The 13802-nt window shown below is 42.6% G+C and overlaps 1 long non-coding RNA gene across 1 annotated transcript in view; it reads right to left on the reverse strand.

Annotated features, from left to right (window-relative positions):
- LOC143695662 (uncharacterized) overlaps positions 1-4745 on the reverse strand; it is a 34696-nt gene extending 29951 nt beyond the window's left edge. Inside the window, exon 1 of the long non-coding RNA XR_013185098.1 lies at positions 1706-4745. This is a non-coding gene — a long non-coding RNA (uncharacterized LOC143695662). The remainder of the gene's footprint in view (positions 1-1705) is intronic.
- Between the last annotated feature and the right edge of the window lie 9057 nt (positions 4746-13802).

Consider the following 13802-nt stretch of genomic DNA (forward strand, 5'->3'; position numbering starts at 1 on the left):
ATTCTTTGAATGCTCTGGAATAACCTCTGCATTAGTCAGGGAGCAGCAGGTACAGTTTGCTGCTGCCTTGGTGAGTCATGAACAAAAAAAACTTGGCATCTCCCAGAGGTTTGTGTTACCCTCCTCCTCATGTTCTCCTTCCATGACAAGCCAATGTTTCCCAAACCGGGCACGTAACAGGAGCACATCTGTGATGCTGCCTGCATCCCTGCTGATCCTGCCTCTGACTCATTCATGTGTGCCCCAATCAACCAGAGCTCCTGCTCTGTCTCCTCTGTGTTTACATACACCTAGCCAATAAAAAGGTGCATTCTGCCTGGGATATTTACCCAGCTAACCTTCACCTGAAGACAATCTGTGTGGCTAAGCAGCCTTATGCTTCCTGTAGCTGTTTTGGGTCTGCAGAGTTCCAAGTTCTCATGAAATCCACTGAATTCCAAACAGCACTTTCCCACTTCACCAGCTTAGACAGCCCTTCTGTAAAGAGGCAAAGTTCAAAACCTACCACCTTGAGAGATGCTTCTGAAAGTTGTTCCTTCAGGCAGCAGGCACTGTAGATTAGCACCAGACTTACTCAAAATATCTGCATTTTTGTCAACACCAAGTTGTCTCTTACAGATCTTTCCTTGCAGAAATTGCCAAAAGAACCTTTTGAAAACTTTTGACTTAATACAAGTACTAATGTAGTGTAAAGACATCTGGCAGGGCCTAGGAAGGTGAGGCATAGTTAGAATAAGAAAGGTAAAGTAGGATGGCCCATTGTATTTAACTGCAGACTGAAATGGATTCAGTCAGCATTTAGTTGAATGTATCACTGGTAGGGAATGAAAAGATGAGGACAGTTTGGTTCGGCCTTTGTTTGGGGTTATTTTTAATAAAGACAGAACTGGCCTAAGAGTTGAGCATAAGAGAGTTAGGATCTTTCAAACAAAAAATGCCAGATGTTTTCCTCCTTGGAGCTGTTTTTTATCTCAGTGACTGCTCAATGGACAGGCATAAAGATTTATTGCTCTTGAAATGTCAGTTTCATAAAACTTTATCTTCTCGATACACAACACGGAAGCAAAGGTTTGACATCCTTCCTGGTTTTCTGATGCTGTATAAGTCTGCATGGATCATTGAGACCAAAAAAAAAGACTGAAACTTCAGCAATCCCACAACAGTCCCAACAGGCAAGTTTATGTGAGGTAATACTGTCCAAAAAGCTCTTAAGTAGAAAGAACTCCCAAGAACACTCGTTTCTTCTCTATACAAAAACCAAGAGATTTTAAACTTCTAATTACTAAAAATTTAACTCAAAATTGCAAACAGCTTTCATAAAAGATGCCTGGCAGAAAACATCTTAGTATTTGCTGAATTCTAACATAAAAAAGCTTATTTTAAAGCTAAATACTTGGAAGCTGACAAGACCAGGATTCAGGGCAAGCTGCACTGTTTTACTCACCAGCTCCAGTAAGCCCAGAGTGTTATCTCTCAACAACACAGGCCCAGATTTCTTAAATCTGAGGTGGAATTAAAAGGAATTAAATGTTCAATTAAGAAAAAGAACCTCCTGTCATCTATGCAGTTGGGACTTTGTATTTGGACAGCAGAGCTGGTTCAACACTTCTCTAGCTTCTACAATTTACACAGTTACATCAGAGTGGTCAATGAGCTTAAATGGAAAAAGAACAAATATGAAAGAGTAAAAATGCCAGTTTCTTACAGTGCTGAATGAAGCACCCTCACTAACTGCATGTGCCCTTGGAAGCAGGCAGTGACATCTTGGCTGACACATCCATGGTTCCCAACATCCTCTGAGTCACGAGCGGAGCTCCAGCTCCTGCACATCCCCAGCATCCGGTTTGCAACAGGGCTGTGGGAGAGACTAACAAGGGAGAAAGGCAAAGAGCTGAGCAATGAATTTCCTCTGATCCATACACACTGGGCCATTTGCATCACCTCCTGCTCAGACAGGAAAAATCCAGGCTTTCCATCACTGAGCATCTCCAGTGTTTGCCTTGGATTAGCCAATTTCTCTTTCTCAACAGCAGCTTTGGGGACTTTCCATTTCCTTACCCTTAAATATTCAGCTATCCTGACAGTGTTTCAGCTTCATAAAAATCCAGCATCTTTGCACTGCTGGTCCTTTATGGGCATGACCTCATTTTGGAAAGCATTGGAGAAGGCAAATATTAGAAGTACACCTTGCCATGCCAACTTTCAACAAAACAGATGCTCATTAACCCACGCTAACTGTTCCTTACAGAACTTCTCCATTCCCTTGGTCTCTTTGCTCAGCAAGCAGCAGAAATGGTTTGCTGCCAGAACCACTAGTGGCTCAGTAAGCATTCCAGCTTTCCCACTCAGCATTCCAAGCAGAGGAATCAGCCACAGAGGGTTTTTTTCCTTTCCTCTAAATAACACACTCATATGAAAGTTTGCACATGGCAAGCTCTGCACATATTTTGGGAGGATAGGAAACATCTGGCAAGCAGAGGCTGGAGCAATGGAAATCGCTCTAATTGGTTCCACAGAAGACAAACTACAAAAGAGGCCACGAGGTGAGGACATTCCTGAAGTTAACACATTCATCACAGCAAGGAAAAGCTGCAAAGTAAACTCGAACTGCCTGCTGTGACAACTCCAGAAGCTTTTTGCTGAGCCCAATGCAAATAACTGCTCTAACTTCCTAACAATGAATTATGGCAGTAATTGCCTAAGAACAGAAAGAAGGAGTCTCGCCATTGCTAGTAGCAATATAGGAGTAGATATTCTGGACCCAAAAAAAATAATTATCCATCTAATTCTGTATTTTGCCTAAGGGAGGTTGGTCCCAACACCAACTTCCTTAAAAAAGGATAGATTAAAAAAAAAAAAACAAAGCCCTACAGATAATAGCTTTCCTTAGAGAGAGAAAGAGCTAACCCGGTTATCAAATTTCTTTTGTGCAATTCCCCATCACTTTCAGCCCAAAAGGCCAACACCCACTGTACTCTCAGTGATCCCCCTGGCTCCAGTGCCTCTCTCTGATGTGAAAAATCACTGCCACTGCTTATACCAGAGCCTCTTAAGGGTCCAGCTCCCACTTCATAACCTTGGCCAATATCTGAGCCAGTAGTTTTATGATTAGGAAAAATTAATCCTTCAGCAAGGAGAATAAACAGGTGACCACAGGAGGGGACTGCTGGTGAGACAGGCTCAATCAAAAGTGGAGATTTCAATCCTGAAGAAATTCTCTCATGTGGGGTTTAGAGAACAGCCTCTCTCAGCTGCAAGATACAAGTGGGATAAATGGCTCAGCAAGCTGCCTCCTGTCCACAAGGGCTTACCTGCTCTGAAGGAAACTTCTCCAAGAATTCTGCTGGCTATAGCAATGGTGCTTTAGATACACAGCCCTGCAAGAGCCTAGGCAAATAAAAGTAAGAATTGCTAGTCACAGGTGCTCTTTCTGGGACTGGAGAAATCCTTTGGAAAGGACTATGGGCAGACTCCTACCAACACCAAGTTGTGTCCCCTCTGACAAAACTCACAGGATTTAGTGAGGGTCCTCAGAAGGCTGGCAGTGCCCTGGAACCCATCTGAGCCAAGTTTGCAGCAGCCTTGAAGAATCCACATGGCACAGTCTTTCTCACTCAGTTAAACACAGATGAAGTACAACTGCATTTTTCCAGTTTCCATAGAAAAGCAGCACTGAAAGTGACACTTTGGCTCAGCTTTTCTCTCATTTCTGTTTTGTAGTCTAGTTTCTTCAGACACAGCAGCCAGATCTAACATACTTAAGAGGAGTAGCCTCTTCTGAATCCTATCCAACCTGAAATACTGGATTTGTTGGCCAGAGGCCCAGGTGAGGCTGTAACTGTGACACTACATGCAATACCTTCACTTAACCTTTTCCCTCCCAAATTGCCAGAATGTATTTCAGCTATTTTGACATCCTAGCAACAAAGATCACTTCATATCCAGCTTTTTATTTCACTTTCCATTTGAGCATGCCTAATGCAGTGCTCTGCAGCCACTACCTCAGTGCAGTCCCTTCCAAGCTCTGAGTCAGAGGCTGTGTCTTGCAGGGCTCAGTCTCCCCAGAGGCCCCAGGGCCAGAGCTGCTGTGCCAAGAGGCTCCAGGCTGTGCTGGGGAGGGGCTCACAGCACCCTCACCTTTGGCCAGCTGCTCACTCTGTTCCACCCTCCTGACTCAGCCTCAAAGAACAGCCAAGGGAACAACGTCCTTTTCTTGCTATTTATCCAAATAGGAGCCTGTGGGACTAGGCACAAAGAGGTTTATTGAACAGATTTATTTTCAGAGAATCGTGCAATGTCATTGCAAGGTGTTTATAAACATTTCTTCAGCCATGCCACAGCTAGCTGATTGAAAAAAAAAACAACCCAAAAAAAAGCTAAATTAAATCAAATAAATTTCCAGGACACATCAGCAGTTGTGAAACCCATTGTCTTTAAACACAGCAGCTGTTGGGGAGTTTCTCTCCTTAGCTGCTTATTGGGGAAAACATTTTCTTCCCATATTCAGGAAGAAATTTTAAGAAGACTTCATTTGCCATAAAAAACCCTTACAGTAATACATGTAATTCCTCATGCTAGCATTTTTAGAAGGTGACCTTTCTGAAGTTAAACATTGTGTTGGTTTGAAACATCATGAAAGCAAACAATGCACATGTATTGTGGGGAGGGTCACATCTGGAAAAACAGAATTTGAGCAAGCTGGACAAAGGTGCTTCTAAAGCTTTCTCTTTTCTTGTGGTTGGTACACACTGGACTGTATGTCAGTTTACAGTGGGAGAGACCTTGGGAGGTCTCTGTTCCAAAATCCTTCTCCAGGCAGGATCACCAGCCATTAGGTCAGACCAATTTGCTCAGGGCTTGATTCAGTCTGATCTTGAAACCCTCCATGGGCACAGCCCCTCTGAGCTTCCACTGCTTCACTGTAAGAAAGTTCCCTCCTTACACATACACACAGAAATGTGTCTCTTCAAGCACAGCAATTCTTCTTCTGGCAATTTCCTCCCTCAGTTTCCTAGCTGTTGTAGAAACATACTCACATCCTGCTCTCATCTTACTCCTCCTTGCCCCCTCATTCCTTTTGCTCACCCTTGACTTCTCACTTTCACCACACCATCCCCCACACCTTCTCTTTGCTTAGAAATGGGATTTCTTGCTCTTGTCCTCACATCAGTTTGCTCATTAAATCTTCTCAGCAATAAGAATGCAGGTGAATGCAAAGAAAGATCCCATGCCACCTTTTCTGCTTGAATTCCTCAGTGCAAGATGAAGGATGGCCAGAACTTTTCCACTTTGCAGGTAACTGAATCTACTGGAATCTCTCCTTCCTCATTCCAAAGCATTCCCCATGGTGTCACAAAAAATCCCTCATGAGCAGACATGAAGAATAATAACTGCCCTGCCTTGAGCTCCTGCCCTGGACACCACCAGACACAGCAGGGCCTGACACAGCCACAATTCCCCCTGTGAGCCAACACTACCACAGCTCCTGTGCCATGTGCTAACTTCTACAGAACTTCAGGCAGATGGCAGATGTGATCCAGCTGTGTAAACCATCCCTGAAGGAATTCCAGGTGAATAGTAGCATGAGGAAAATCCTGACAGATTGCTTCCCCACCCAAGGGGAAAAGGATTTCAACAGCAACTAAAAAGATTACAGACTGGGATATCCCAGCTCCCTTAAATCTGACTTGAGCAGTCAAGTCTTACTTTGGGTGACTCAGGGTTACTCAGCTATCAGGACAAATTATCAAATCAACCCTTTCACTCTGACACCAAGAAATAATGATGCTCGTGACACTTCTTCCTGTTCACTTGCTTGCCAAACAACCTTGTTGATATCTTATTTTATATCATTTTTAAGGCATAGAATATTCATAGGCATCTCCATTTTGTAGCAAAGGAAGGACTCCCTGTCTCTGAGCAGAGTGAAAAGAAGTCATGCACTGACCATAACCCCATTCATTCTCTGCCTCCTTGCACCACAGGGGTGGTGGTAGAGCTGAGAAGGAGGGAGAAGTGGCAGGAAGGTGTTTTTAAGGTTTTATTTTACTTCTCATTATCTGCTCTTCATTTTGTTAGTAATAAATCAGTATCTCTAATTCAAGCCTGTTTTGCCTGGGACTGTACTTGATGAGTGATGTCTCCCAGTCCTTAACTCATGAATCCTTCCTCATCTTTTCTCTCTGCTGTCCAGGTATGGAGGGCAGTGGCAGAGAGGCTTTGGTGGGTGCCTGGCACCCAGCCAGGGTCAATCCCCCACACTCAGGTGTCACTCAGCAGTTACTTGGCAAACAACAGGTAAGGAAGGCACTATCCTGGGACAACAGCCAATACTTTTCTTCTCAAGCACACTACAGTGGGGTTGCTTAGTCAAAAACCTGTTTATGCCTCTCTGGCAATGTGTTCAATACTCCACTGTAAATTTTATTTTACACCAAGCATGATTTGTTTTATATCACACATAACGCATTACTCAACTCCATCCCTACATTCTGCTTCCAACAGAAGCCATCAGTAAACATGAAAGAAAAACATGTTAGAAATGGGGCAGAGAGACCTCCAATTTCTGTCCATTGTCTGTTAGGGATTCAGCAGCTGGCTCCAGTGACCTGTCACAATGATAAGCTGATGGCTGGCTTCCTGCTCCAAGCCTTCTTCCTCATCCTCCTCTCTTGGACACCATACATGCTGGAGCAGCCCCTCAGCCACCATGATGAGCTCACCCTGCCCCAAAGGGGCACCTTTGCTGGTGACTCCACTGAAGCACACACTGCTTAAACTATAGACTGTTTGTTTTAGAATAGCCCATAACCAACTCATTCTACAAACTGAATCAAGAACCTCAAGAATCACCTTCAATCATAAAGCATACCCTCACTAACTCCTAGAAAAATGCCCAGAAAGAAAACTAAAAAGCCTGAAAACTGACTTGCTGACAGCAGAAGGAACAGCATCCTAACCCACTGTACTCAGAATAATTAGATGGCTGCTCCCACTGACACAAGCAGACTTTTCTACTTGAAGGAGCTAAACTAAAAAAGTAAACACATTAACTTTCTTTCCTCTCAACCAGTAACACAGTGATCTCAAACAAGCAGTGGCTGTTGCCATTTCTCAGAGAAATTTCTGCAGGAGCAAACTTGTGTAAGTACATCAAAACCATCAATGTACATAAACTCAATGGAAATATAATATCTTAAATGCAATACACTGACTACCAGGACTACTCTACAGTGCAGAGAAGGTAACCCCTATGCCCTCTGCTTGCTTTAGGAAGCAGAGGAGCTTCAGTGCAGGTAATGCAAACTAATCAATGGAAAACCAGTGTGAGCCAGGCCTATGCAGTGCTGAGCCAAGAACTGGCAGTTCAGTGAGTCAGCCCAAGAGCCCTCCACAACCAGGGGTTCAAAAACAGACAACAAAAAGTAGAAGGACACAGTGGCTCTGATGTCTGCACAAGGACAATGCAGAGAGAAAGGTAACTACAGTGACCAAAGGAGTTCATGAGGGGAGCTGAGATTTCCATCAGGAGCAGGGAAAAGGTACAGGAGATGGGAGGGATTACAACACAGGTGAACAAAACTCACAAAGGCAGTGAAGGAGTTGAATATGCAGCTCTCACCATGTGTAATTTGCCAAAGCCTAGAACTGCAGGAGCAGGGGTTCCTGCAGAAACGAGCAGCAAACTGGGTTAGAGCAGATCAAACACTTTTTACACTATGAACAAGAAACTCCCAGATCCTGCTGCCAGCAGAAGCTGTGGAGGTGACTGCACTCAGCAGGTTCAAAATGGGACCAAAAGCATTGAAAAACTGATCTGTAACCAGCAAATACAGGACCAGACAAGGACAGCCAAGGGCCCTGGGAGAGTGCAGGAGGACTGGAGCACAAAAGCATCCAGGTTTGTAATCTTTTCTCAAAGCAGCCTTTGCTATTGCTCCCACAGGAGTTCAATTACTGGCCTAGATGGGCTGTGGGTCTGACCCATTAGGGCATTTCTCATGTTACATTTATTCCCCCACACAAATCTCTTGGCTTTTATTGGATCCAAAGCCAAGCAGAAGACTGAAATTCAGAACTTCAATTAGTGCACTGTTTTGGTATTCACACACACCCAGAAGATCCTGAATGGATGTTACTTTCATTACACATATTTCTGGATTATCTTTTTTTTCCATTGAAATGTGGGCTGTCTTTTGGGAGTCAGCCAGCTGCCTTCAGGAGACAATGCTGCTGAGCTGCTGTCAGCTGCTGCACTGGAACACAATACCATCTGACAGGCAAGAAAAACAATTCTTAACTTACCATGAACGTGCCAGAGGTTAGCACCAGTGTTAGTTGTGTGTGTTAGACAAGAGAGTGCTCTCTTATACAGCAATCAGCTTGGGAAAAGCTAAAAAAACCCATAATTGCAGAGTACTGTGCAGCCATCCTCCTGCATGTGAGCATTTCTATATGGGAAGCTTCATTTCAAAGTTATAAAAAGATTATTTAAGAGAAATCAACCCATCAGCAAAAAATCTGTCCTCTGCATAAATCTCAAAATTCTTCATCGATACACAGACAGCATCTTTCCCTGCTAGAGAGTGGAAACAGTAAAGTAACTTGGAGAATAGACTTGTATTGCTAGAAATCATTTAATAGCAAAAACTTTCAACTTTACTTTGAAACTATTGCTTCTCACAAGACCAGAAAACCTGGGAGATCACACCAGAATTAGAAAGTGCCTGCGTGACACATCTGAGATTGAGCTACATACCTTTCCTTCCTCAAAAGACTATTTTGATAGCAGACTTAGTTCAGCTTATTTACAGGTTTGCAGGTCACTTTTTAACTTGTCCAAGCATATGCCAGGCATGTGTACAGCAGCCAGATAACTTATAATTTAAGTAATTTCTGAAAACAACATGCAGAAACAAACATTTAATACAGATGATTATCACTTATACTTTGATTTTGGCTTCATACTACTATCTTTGCATCACTGTATTTAATTACACTCCACATTTCCTTCATGAGTCATCGTTGCATAACAAACCTGATAGCCACTTTATGGGTGTGTTGCAGGTTTGCACAATTAACTGAGTCTATTGGACTGGAAATGACGATTTGTATTAACTGAAAAGATCATGTGGCTGCACAGTTTGTGGGTGTTGGTTTATTAGAATGGAAAGTGCCAATTAGAGAAGGAGAAAACAAAGACAAACTAATGATGTTTTAAAGAGAAGTACCTATGACTTCCTGGAAATGCTCAAGTTTATCTGGGATAGGATTCCCAGGTGCTATAATACAAATGAAATTATTCTTCCTCTGTTCATCAGCACGTAGGAATCACAAAGGAGGAAGCACAGGCAATGGAGGGAGAACAAAACACAGAAAAACCCAGGAACAGGACAAGAGTTTCCATGCCAAGGCCACCACCACCGTCACCCCCAGCTCGCAGCTCCTGCCCAGTAAAATCTGCTCAGTTTGGTCACACAAGAAGCTGCTCTGCCCTGAACCCATAAAGAAATCCAGCAGATCCCAGAAGGAGGAGAAGAGGCTTCCATCAACAAATCCCAGCTCCCAAACCTGCAGTGAGCCCACAGAGGATGGAAGAGAGTGCAGGCTCAAGAGAGGAGACATTTCTGCACTTGTGGATGTGGGGCTTTGGCCACGCAGGTGCAGCCCCAGCACCAGACCCTGCAGCACTGCTCTCCCTGCACAGCTATTTCCAGCCATGCAACAGGAATATTTTCCTCCTCTCTATATTTTAAGCTCAACAGCAAATTCAGTTCAATCATACTTTATTCTTCATACCTACTTTCAACATCTCAATCTCATTACCACAAACCCTTACTAAAAATATAAACGCCACATGCCTCCAAACTGACTAAAGATTATATATTCAACTAAGGTATTCACACCATTTTGATTAACAATTAAAAGGCTATAAGCACAAACAACATATAATTTAAGTAGTTAAAGATGTGCTAAAAACTCAAGTTATTTAGTTGCTCAAAAGTCACATTAATTATTTTGCAATGTAATTAAACCCAAGAAATTTCATAAATTAATTACCCCTCACAAATTTCTTCAATTTTAACACAGAAATGACTTCAGTATTTGAAAAATAATTCCACAATTGATATAGTTCAATGTGGTAATTAGAGGAAGAAAAAGTATTTTTAGGTGGAGTTTTTGGGAGGGGTTGAGGGCAGGAGTGGAGAAACACACAGAATCAGATTGTTCCCTTAATTTGTATTTTTATAATTGAGAGACATAATTTAAAATACTTCTAAATAAATATTTAAAATAGTTATCAGCTATTTAATTCTAAAAGCCAAAAGTCAGATATGTTGATCAACCTATTTCCCCAGCAAAATCATTAGGTTCAGTAGAAATTCACTTCTCAGAAAATTTGTGTTTCATTAGAAGGCACAAATCCACTCAGGTGAGTAGAGCATTAAGCTCTGGAATTAAAGATGCCAGTCATAAATAGACATTAAAACACATGTCAGATTTTGACATGCCAAAAAAACCCCAGAAGCAAGTTCACCAGCACTGTCTCAATTTGTTGGGGGTGTCTGTGCTACAGGATGAGCAGTGCAAATACAAACACACAGCTCAAAATACAAATGCTTGGCAGACAGTTGTGTCCCCTTCCACATGCCCCACATAGGCAGAATCTTAAATAAGAGTAAAATTAACTTTATACTACTTGGGAATCAAGTTACCAAACTATTAATTTCTACAATGATACACTTAGAACTGTTTCCAAATCCTGCTTCTATATATACAGCTTTTCCACTGAAATTACTGGTTCAGAATGAGAACCAGATGAGCTCTACTCCCACTGTCCTTCCTGCTCAGTCTGCTCTTACCTCCCTGACTCACCAAAGCCACTCACTATTCCACCTTCAAATCTTGCAAAATCTGTGCAATCTCCTTCCCCTGCTTTCAGAGGTCTCAAAAATATCCCTGTGATTCACAAGGCATCTCAAGCTTCCCTGGGTGATGTTTTTTTTAACAGTCTGCTGTAATTCTAGGCTGTCACTTTTGCCTACTCTTTCTTCTGTAGAGATCACAAGGATGGATATTGATGATATTTTTTGGGGAATCCATTCAGTGTAGCAACAGTTCAGGTAGAGCACCAAAAAAGGGGTTGTGAACTGCTGACCCTTAGCACAACAAAGGGCCTGGGGACTGTGGCACAAGCCCTGGACTTTTGCATGCTTAGACTGCAAGGATTTAAAAGCCCCTTTGTTTGGGGTGCCTTCTCAGAGGCACCATCTCAAACTGTTGCTTTGTTATTTAGTTATTTAGCCAAGATTAAATTATTTCATGGATCAGGATGTCTGAGACTGTGATGGGGAACCTGGTGTGACTGTGGAAATGTGGGTGTGCAGCTGCACAGGGCCTCAGTCCCTGCTCAGGTGTGACTGCCAGACAGGGACATTTCCTTAAATTACTCTATAAATAAACTATTTTATCAAAAGAATGGGCTATGGCATTTTATCTTTAATAGCTAAAAATGATAGAACAAGGCACTGAAAAACAAAGAGCTGACTCCTACCATTACTGCCAGTTCCAGTGAAGCTTACTGTCTAATTATGACTGTAAAAGACTGATGACTTCTAGGCTTGCCAATACAAATACACAGCAGTTACAGAATCTAGCAATATTTAGGAATTTTTCAAGAGTTCCTGTTTGGTCCTGAAAACAAAACTCTAGTTGTTTTGAAGGAGAGACACCTCTAGCTGCAAAATACTGTGTGTGAATGCATGCAATAGCTGTCAGGCTTTGCCACCAAGACAATGTCTATGCACTGAGTGCAGTGAAATGACCACGACAAAAAAAAAAAAAAAAGCACACTGAAAAAGAAATAGTAGACAAAGGTAACAGAATACAACATGTTCTTGTGAAGGCTGAAAAGAAACTTCAGTGGGGCTGCAGACCCTAACACTGCACACAGATGAATTCCTGGAACTTCCCCCAAAGTGTCATTATGCACAACACTACAGTTGTGTGAAATACCGTGCCTAAAGGGCATAGAAACACAACTGAGCCGTCAGCTGACAACAAGTCCTCTGGCTCTGCACAGAAGGAGATGGGATGCACCAGAGCAGTTAAACTGGGATTTGAGTCAGCTCCTCTGTTGATGTGCCCAGCGTCCTGGTCCAGTGGAACATCTCTGGACACTGCCCTAAAAGCACACACTGCCCTAAAAGCACACAATGCCCTAAAAGCACACAATCTTAGTGGATTAAGTGAGCTCTGGGTATTTCACCAGACTAAAGCTTCCTGATGACCAGTTTACATGCACGGTTTCCATGCCCAAGAGCAAGAATGAACTCAGTTTGGGAGGACTGTGTAACAATGTCTCTACAGCAGGAGGAAGGAGGTCACACTTCTTGTGAGTAGTTCAAGTATTACAGAATGGATGGTAAAAAACAGATGTGGCTGTGGCCATTTCTGGGAAACACAAGTGTGAACAACCAGCTATTTTTAATTTATCGAGTTCCATTCCAGTCTAAGCTGCTACAGACTGTGTCAATATTTGTGTCCTTTTTTGATCTCTTCCCTCACTCAGCTTATGCTTATGTGCTGAAAAAGTCTGAGCACATGATTACCCCATTCAGGCAACGTGCCTTTGAAATGGCTTTTTAATCTAGACTCTCCACTCCCTGACAGACTGAATTTTGCAGTATGTCTGTATTCGCTGTCTAGACACTTGAATATGCTAACCTCTAATTTAGCCCTCCTTTACTGACCCATGAGTTTCCTCCCTTCTGTGGGTCTTCTGGCTAAACTGGAAATGCAAGACACTCATTCTGCCCTACACCTGGCTGGTGCAACTGCATTCATACAAATCTGACCAATGAAGTATGCACATGTTCCTCATTCACAGCAACAAGGAATTCTTACTCTGAAAAAGTTTTGTAGCACTCTCCTAAAGCTGTTCCCTTCTTCCTGGTCTCTAGACTCAAAGAACAGCACGGCCCTATCCTGAAAGGATTCAACTCCACAGACAAGGGCCTGAGCTGAATCTTGTAAGCAGAAATAAATCATTGTATACCCAGTTACATAAACAGAAAATTATGGAAAAGTCTAACAAATATAAAAGGGAATGAAAAATACAGATGCATTCCAACAACAGCTGTGCTGCCCCAAATCCCAAGGTCCACCTAATCCAGTATTGCCCTAGCATGGGTTAAAAAAAGGAAACAAATGTTTAGGGCAGTGGGCAACTTCCCCTCCCAGTTCCCAGCAGTCTGATACAAGGCACTTTCCCTAGAGCCTTAATGGATTTTTCTTTCATCAGGCTTTTTTGACTGGTTTTTGAAGCAAGTAAAACTTCTGGTATTTGCAGCACTGAGACAGAGATCTAATCAAGGTACACAGACAAGAACTCACAAAAGCCATGCTGTATTTCCACTTTTAGATAGTATGTTTGCATCACAAACCACTTCCACATGCCTGAAGCATAAAAGATTTGCTATCTGTGTCAGCTTCTGCAGATGGCTTAAGAGACAAATTAGCATTATCCAATTGCTTTAAATTCTTGTATAGGGACAATTCAAACAAAGACTGAGTAATGGCCCCTGTTCAAAGCTGAATTTCAGCATCAGGTCTGTACAGTTGCACCGTAGTTTACCCTTGTTATGCGAGAGTCTGCACTGCTGATCTGTGAACGCCTTCAACTCATTGTCTCTGCCCCTTCCCTTCCTTCCTCTACCCCACAGGAAGCACCACGGGACACCATGCAGCACCCCCGTGCAGTAAGAATAGAAGTATAAAGGTTAACTGCTTATAATTTGGGA

The sequence above is a fragment of the Agelaius phoeniceus genome, chromosome 24 (assembly GCF_051311805.1).
Source record: "Agelaius phoeniceus isolate bAgePho1 chromosome 24, bAgePho1.hap1, whole genome shotgun sequence".
Taxonomy (NCBI): domain Eukaryota; kingdom Metazoa; phylum Chordata; class Aves; order Passeriformes; family Icteridae; genus Agelaius; species Agelaius phoeniceus.